This window comes from Magnolia sinica, chromosome 7 (genome assembly GCF_029962835.1).
Source record: "Magnolia sinica isolate HGM2019 chromosome 7, MsV1, whole genome shotgun sequence".
Classification (NCBI taxonomy): Eukaryota; Viridiplantae; Streptophyta; class Magnoliopsida; order Magnoliales; family Magnoliaceae; genus Magnolia; species Magnolia sinica.
In genome coordinates this window covers 75,467,112-75,474,202 of record NC_080579.1, presented here as the reverse complement: position 1 = coordinate 75,474,202, position 7,091 = coordinate 75,467,112, and the positions used below count along the sequence as shown (strand labels likewise).

Below are 7,091 nucleotides of genomic sequence, written 5' to 3'. Positions count from 1 at the left end.
TGACCTCTCATCCAAGTGGCACACCCATAATGGATGGTCTGGATTTGCTGACCACATCTCTGTGGGCCCAAAAAATAATTATGAATGTTTTAATGGAGGGTAACCCCTCTCAACTTTTGTATGTGGTGTGGCCCATACAAGTCATAGATTAATTTGATTTTTAATCCCTGGGCCCACCATGGGATGATGCATCTGACTGATGGGGTAGATGTTTGACACGCATCATGGTGGGGCCCAAAGAGCCATACCAGACCCCGGCCCAAATTTGGGCGCGCTCTCAAAACAGACGCCCGCCCAAATCAAAACAGACGCCCGCCCAAATCAAAACAGACGCCCGCCCAATAAAAAACCCCAAATCTCTCTCTCTCTCTCTCTCTCTCTCTCTCGTGTGCATCTGGGACTACTGGTTTTCCTCTTCGTTGCTAGATTGAGAGGCGCCATTGCAAGAACTTCAAGAAAAAACAAGGTATATGCTTCTTTCTGACATTTACTACTACCATTGGATTTTCTGTTTTAGATTAGTTTTCTTCTTGAAATACATGCGACAACAATTTATCTCCCTGCCATTCTCAAGGTTCCATTTTGGATCTGTTTCCATCTTGTAACTTAAACATCAGTATTGCAGTATTTACATTAGATCTGTTTCCATTACGCATAAATCCATCGATCTTTGGAAGAAGTTGATCTCTAATCATGGTAGGGGAGATGAGACAAACTTGCAAAATGACAAAAATCAAAGAGGTTTCCATAGCATTCATAGAGCTTGAGCGATGCCCGAGTCTACAAGGGCCTGTCTAGAAGCCTGGTAAATAAGATTGTCAGTGGAGAAGGGCTTAGAAGTTATCGAGGTTATCCATGCTAGCAAGGTTGTCGGCTATATGGAAAGAACAAATCAACATAATGTTTTTCATGGGCCGTTTCTGCAAAAGCATTCGTGGGGTGTTGCCAAGTTGAGATATAGGGAGTTCAGTGGAAAGGCTCTAGAGTATTAAAGGAAATCACAGAGAGGGTTGAGCGTAAATTATTAACTTGGAAGCAAATCCTTGCATCTACTTCATGTCTTTGTTTAAGATGCAATGTTCCTTCCTTAGTAGACAAGAAGGCATTGAAGAAACTTTCTTGGTGAGGGTTAGGGATATGGCTCGTTTTGGGAAATGCCTTCAGAGAATTAGAAGCTTGGAAGTAGCAAGGGATTAGGATTGTGAATGGCCATTAGAGGCAGGATTCAGGTGTATACGGACTAACAACAGTGGTTGTAAAGAAACTCGAGAAGAAGAATGGGTCTGGGGTGGATTGAGGAAATAGAAAAGGTTCTAGGAGGATCTTTGACAAGAAACAGAGAGAGAGAGAGAGAGAGAGAGAGAGAGAGAGAGAGAGAGAGAGAGAGAGAGAGAGAGAGAGAGAGAGAGAGAAAAGAAAAGAAAAGAAAAGAAGAAGAAGAAGAAGCTAAAATGCAAAGTTACAGACACAGGTAGTGGGGATACAAGCCACATTGATGGAAGTCTAGGACATGACTACAGATAGGATTACCCTTCTAGTACTTCCATACAATTGCAGGGAAATTTTAATCAAGAGAAGGGCTTAATGAGGCTAAGCCACATTGATGTTTTTGTCTTTGATTTTTTTTTTCTCTTGATAATGAGGCTAAAAAGACAAAAACATCAAAAGAAAATTGCAATGGCAGCTCCTTGATTCCCATCAAACTAGCCCAAAACCCACAAAGGCACTTAGGCCCATAGCTCAAATGATAACCTTCCTCTAAACTTTTTGGAGCAGATCTGCAGTTTGAAAGATCAGAGGTTTTAAATGGTAATTGAAGGCTTGAAACAGCAAATTCCCAATAAAACTGTTTACTATTAGCAAAAAATCAAATTAGATGTGGTTTAGTGAACACTTTAGATTAGTGAAAACTCAACATCTATATGGATTTCTCAATTAAATGAAACACATCTATGCTTAAAAGGAAAAGGACCCAACTAGCTAAACCCCCAAAAGAAAAACTGTTTATTATTAGCAAAAAAAATCTAATTAGAAGAGGTTTATCAAACGATTTAGGATTAGCAAATTTCAAAATCTATATGGATTTGTCAATTAAATGAAAGATATATGGAAAAAAAAAAAACCTTGTATAAGATGAGATAATACAGCTAAACTCCAATAGAACTTTTTTACCATTAGAACAAACCTAATTAGAGGCAGTTTGTTGAACGATTTATGATAAAAGAAAATTCAACATCTATCTGGATTTCTCAATTAAATGAAACATATACATAAAGGAAAAAAACCCACCTTGTATAAGATGAGATATGAATTGTAATGTGAGGATTTTCAAGCACAGAATCTAGAAAAACTAGGTTCTATGCAAGAAGGAAAATACCCTGTTTTCTTTGATTGAAAACAAGGCCAAAGCATCTATCTGTTCAAAAGAGAAAAGCCAAAAAAATAAAAAATCAAAGCAGTACAGCATCCAGTACTTTCATAGCAACACAGAATAAAAGGGGAAAAGGAAAACTCCTTTTACCAGTCTTTCATCTCTTGGAAAATGGAGCTCAAAAACAATCTTTTAAAACAAGGCAAACCACTTTGTAGTAATAAGAATCCAATCTAGAAAACATCACTACAAAACCAGAAAAATCCACCTCTAAACTGCAAAAGCTTCATGTCTCATGGCAGAAACAAGGTAGCAATAAGTATTTACAAATCAGTCAAATATAACTAGAAAGAACAAAATGCAGAAACAAACAGCATCATTGTAAATGGCACTTTGAAATGATTCAACAAACTCTTCAATTGTAAGTGTGCACCACTTGTAACGTGTGAGGATTGCTAGCCTTCCATTTGGTTGATCCCACTGGGTCAATGGCCTGACCCAGCCAAGCGATGACAACAAGGATGGCTGCGATCTTTGGCCTGCAGTCCGGGCTGGCTTGGGACTAGGTTCTTTACCTCATGTGCTCTCTTTAACTTAAGTTCATCATGGCCCGCATTGGCCCAGCTGAACCCATTTGTTACCCTACAATACACCATCTTGAGATGGTAACATGACATTTCCACAAGGGTTGGGCTTTCCAGATATGTATGTATGTATGTATGTATGTTTAAACAAAATTAAAACTCACCTTGCTCCCTTGATTCCATACATATACACACATGCATATATGTATATACATACATATGTTTAAACAAAATTAAAACTCACCTTGCTCCCTTGATTCCATACATATACACACATGCATATATGTATATCTGTATATACCTAAGATGTATGTGTATGTATGTATGTATGTATGTACACAAACCTATGTGGCGATTGTGGGTTTTCTTTAGTTTAAACATTTTCTATTTTACTATCCAGAAAACGTTTTTGCCCATGATTACTCTTATTATATGTGATCACAAAATCTGTCACTTGTGTAGAACATCCAAAAATCAGCAGGGTCCACCAACAGGTGTTGCCTATCTAAGTAAATAGGTCAACCTGATTTTTACAGCAGGTGATATTTGGTGGGGTCCATCTTTTCATAGGTGGGATGTTAGCAAACATGACAGGTTGGTGGGAAGGAGGGGACTGTGTGAATCATTTCTCCTATTCATTATGAAGGGAAAAAAAAATCATTCACTAAGTTAGGAATTGTGTATGGTATAGATCCAGGGACTTGCGCTTCTCATTTACGGTTTCTTAAATTTTGTAGCTTTAAATGTTCTAATCATGCATTTGCTTACACCATTGAAAAAAAGAATCATGTGTTTGCATACAAGGCGAGGGTGATTTATAGCTTGTGGACATGCTCTTGCTTCTTCTCATTTAGGCACACATACGCACATCCATCCATATATCCATATACATATGGATGGATATAGCAAATGAATGTAATTTGAGAGCGAGTGATATGTATCAATTTTCAAGAGGCAAAACTAGGTTTTTGAGATGATTTTATTTGTTTCTGTTTTTATGTTTACGTTTGTTGATTATTTTTCCATGAATTTGGTACCTCAATAAGTAAAAAAACAAACAGAAGCCATGACCTGATTAACTTTTCTGAATTTTGCAAATTTTAGAAAATATATGAGAAGGTTTTCGCTAGTTCTGATATTTTTCTCTTATCATTTGATTATTTAGTTATTGTCTTTTGAAAGACAGCTTTTTCTCTTGTTATTTGATTGGATAGTTCCATCTTTTTTCAAAGCATAAACTGTCAGATTGATTTTCTTTTATCCTTACTGTAGGTATGATGGCCAACGAGCTCAGATTTTGTGCTCTTGCATCCCCCATGTGGGCTGGATGAATCACCATGGTAATAGAGATGGTGGAAAAAAAGGAAGTAGTAGTCTAGCCTGTTTTGAGCCTCAATTCTTATATGATCTTCATGCCTTGAGTTTGTGCTAGTGTGGCTCATGGTTCAGTTATCCAAACCACTAATATGATGGGTTTCGCTGTTGATGACCCACACACCAAAGTTCCTCAAGATTGAAATATTCCAACCCTTCAATACCCAGCCAAGAAGTACACATTTAAGAAAGAAAAAATAGTGATAGTTCGAACTCAATAGAAAACTGGCCAAATATCAATGACTAGGATCTGGCAATCTTGGCTTCTTTTTTTTTTTTTTTTTAGTGCATCACATCAACAATTTAAACCACTGAACCATGTAGTTTGGCATGCTCAAAACTTGTGGCAGTGACAGATGTTGATAAGCCTTCATACTTCTTTGTCATTTTACGTCTGCTTATTTATAACATGTGGGCTTTTCTCTAGATTGGTCATAACATGTTCTAGTAGAGGAACCTAGTTCAAATGATGCTGGTTCTTTAGTTCTCATTTTTGGTCCCTTAGTTATTGGACCTTATCATAAAAGCTACCTTCTCCTATGGTCCATCTGCTTTGTATTATTTCCTGTCAGAGGAGGAAATGGAGATCCTTCTTCTAGAAACTGCAGATTTTACTGTAGATTTCACTGGCGCAAAGCTGCAAAATATATTTTAGTTACTTCCTAATGAATTGTTTCTATTTTCCCATTAGGAGATTTTTTTAAAACTATCTTGCAACTGATTGGTAGGAATGAACCTGGAATTTTAACTGCTAGAAGGATTTAGACTACATTGGATGAGAAGAACTGTTGGAAGCCTTGAAGAGGGTAGGTGTTTTGTTTTGTTTTTTAACCACTTACATGGATAATTATAGTGTTTCACTAATTCATCTGTGTACACATGTTCTCAATCTACCCACTTGCAGCAAAAGGGTACGTTTGAAACCGGTCAAGAAGATAGTACTGAAATTCTGGAGGAGTTAAAGCTGAGGTTGGCATACAGGGAAGCAGCTGTGGCTGTTCTTGCATGCTACAATCCAAATCCTCACCGTCCTTTCACTGAGGTCAATGCTAGAATGATTTCTTCATCAGTCGATAATTTGTTTCAAGATCAGAGGCTTATCTGGAATTTGTTGCAGACTAATATTCGTTCCATTCGCAGCAAGCCAAATATGCGTTATGTTGAGACTACCGGAAGGTTTTTTTGAGAAAGTTAGATTATGTAGAATCTATAGTCCGTGCATGTGCCCGTAAGTCTTATATCTCTCTTTCCTTTAATTACTCTTTTTTTTTTTTTTTTTTGTCCTTGTGCCAAATAGTTCACTGTTCAGGTGCATAAGCCAATCAAATTATCATTGGCTTATGGATCTAGTGCATGCATGTCACATGTGCAGTAATGACATGGGGCATGGTACCTCCCATGCCTCCAATGGCACTGGATCTAGTCCCTTTCTGGTTACTTGAGTGTGAATTTCACACAATTTTGCTTGGTGCACTCCATCTTGACTCAGGTGTTTATTGTCTCATTTGAATTTTCTGTTATCTGTAGAGTTTTTTAGCGGTACTGGGTCCGAATGGAAGTGGTAAAAGCAACGTCATAGATGCAATGCCCTTTGTATTTGGGAAACGAGCTAAGCAAGTAAGCTCCATTTATATATGGGAATCTAATCTGGGTCATAGATGCAATGCTCTTTATATTGATTTGTTGCAAAACTTTCGTAATTCCTTGTGACATTTTTAAATTTTAATGTTATCCATGTCATTGATATAAGAATGTGAACCTTTCATCCACGACTAAAGTTTTTCCTTTATATAGCAATATCACAACCCTTTGAACAATGACTCTTTTACATTTAGTCTCTTTTTTTTTTTTCTTTTTGTTGATTGTCCTATTGATGATCGATTGCAAGTAATATATAGCCAATGGTCCTGCGTGCAATGGGAAGAAGTCCGCTGTTATTTTTTAATGGAGAAGAGCAGTAATATTGGTCTTCATTTTTTGAATTGGTAAAAGTTTCCTACATTTTGAGGTTTTAGGAGTTTAAACTAACACCCTTTTATTTTCTTTCGTATTGATTTTTGGGGATGGATTTGCCATTGCAGCTGGAGGTAACCAAAATTTACATCTTCATTTTTGGTTATACACCGGTTTGGGTATATGTTTTAGGTTATGAGATATATATATATATATATATATATATATATATATATATATATATATATATATATATATATAATTCTTTAAGTGGAACTTTTGAGAGGGTGATAGGACCTGCCAAGGCTAGTGATGGATCTGGCAAGAAGGATGTGGTCGCAGTGTAGCCTGGCCCTAGCAACTAGGTGGAATTGAATAGACCCTTATGATTTATTATTATTTATTTATTATCATGTTCACATCACATGGTTATAGTAGATTTGAGTGTTATTTGCATGAGCTTATCATAATGTCATAATGTCTTTTGATTGTTTCTATGGTAAATGAATTTGCTAGATTGCTCATCAGGGTTCTTTTACTCAAGGAATGAGCTATATGCATTCCCAGGTAAAGATTTCATCTCAATATCACTTGCTTACTGAAAATATAAATCTTGAAATTTGATATTGTATATACTATTCAGTAGCATTTTTGTATGAATGCAAACCTTTTTTCTTCAACGGGCCTAAAGATTTGATTTTGTAGGAAGCCAAATCCTTGGAGAAAGATTCTATTTGTCACATTTGGGCATGGGAAATGTGATTCTGTTGAATCCAGAAAATTTGTTTGGATACTAGGAAAGAATTGAA

The 7,091-nt window shown here is 36.6% G+C and overlaps 1 long non-coding RNA gene across 1 annotated transcript; it reads left to right on the top strand.

The window, feature by feature from the left end:
• The first annotated feature begins 5,084 nt into the window (after positions 1–5,084).
• Positions 5,085–5,851, top strand: LOC131252136 (uncharacterized). Its single transcript, XR_009174207.1, has 3 exons — positions 5,085–5,135; positions 5,234–5,371; positions 5,447–5,851. It is a non-coding gene; the product is annotated as an uncharacterized LOC131252136 (long non-coding RNA).
• The last annotated feature ends 1,240 nt before the right edge of the window (positions 5,852–7,091 follow it).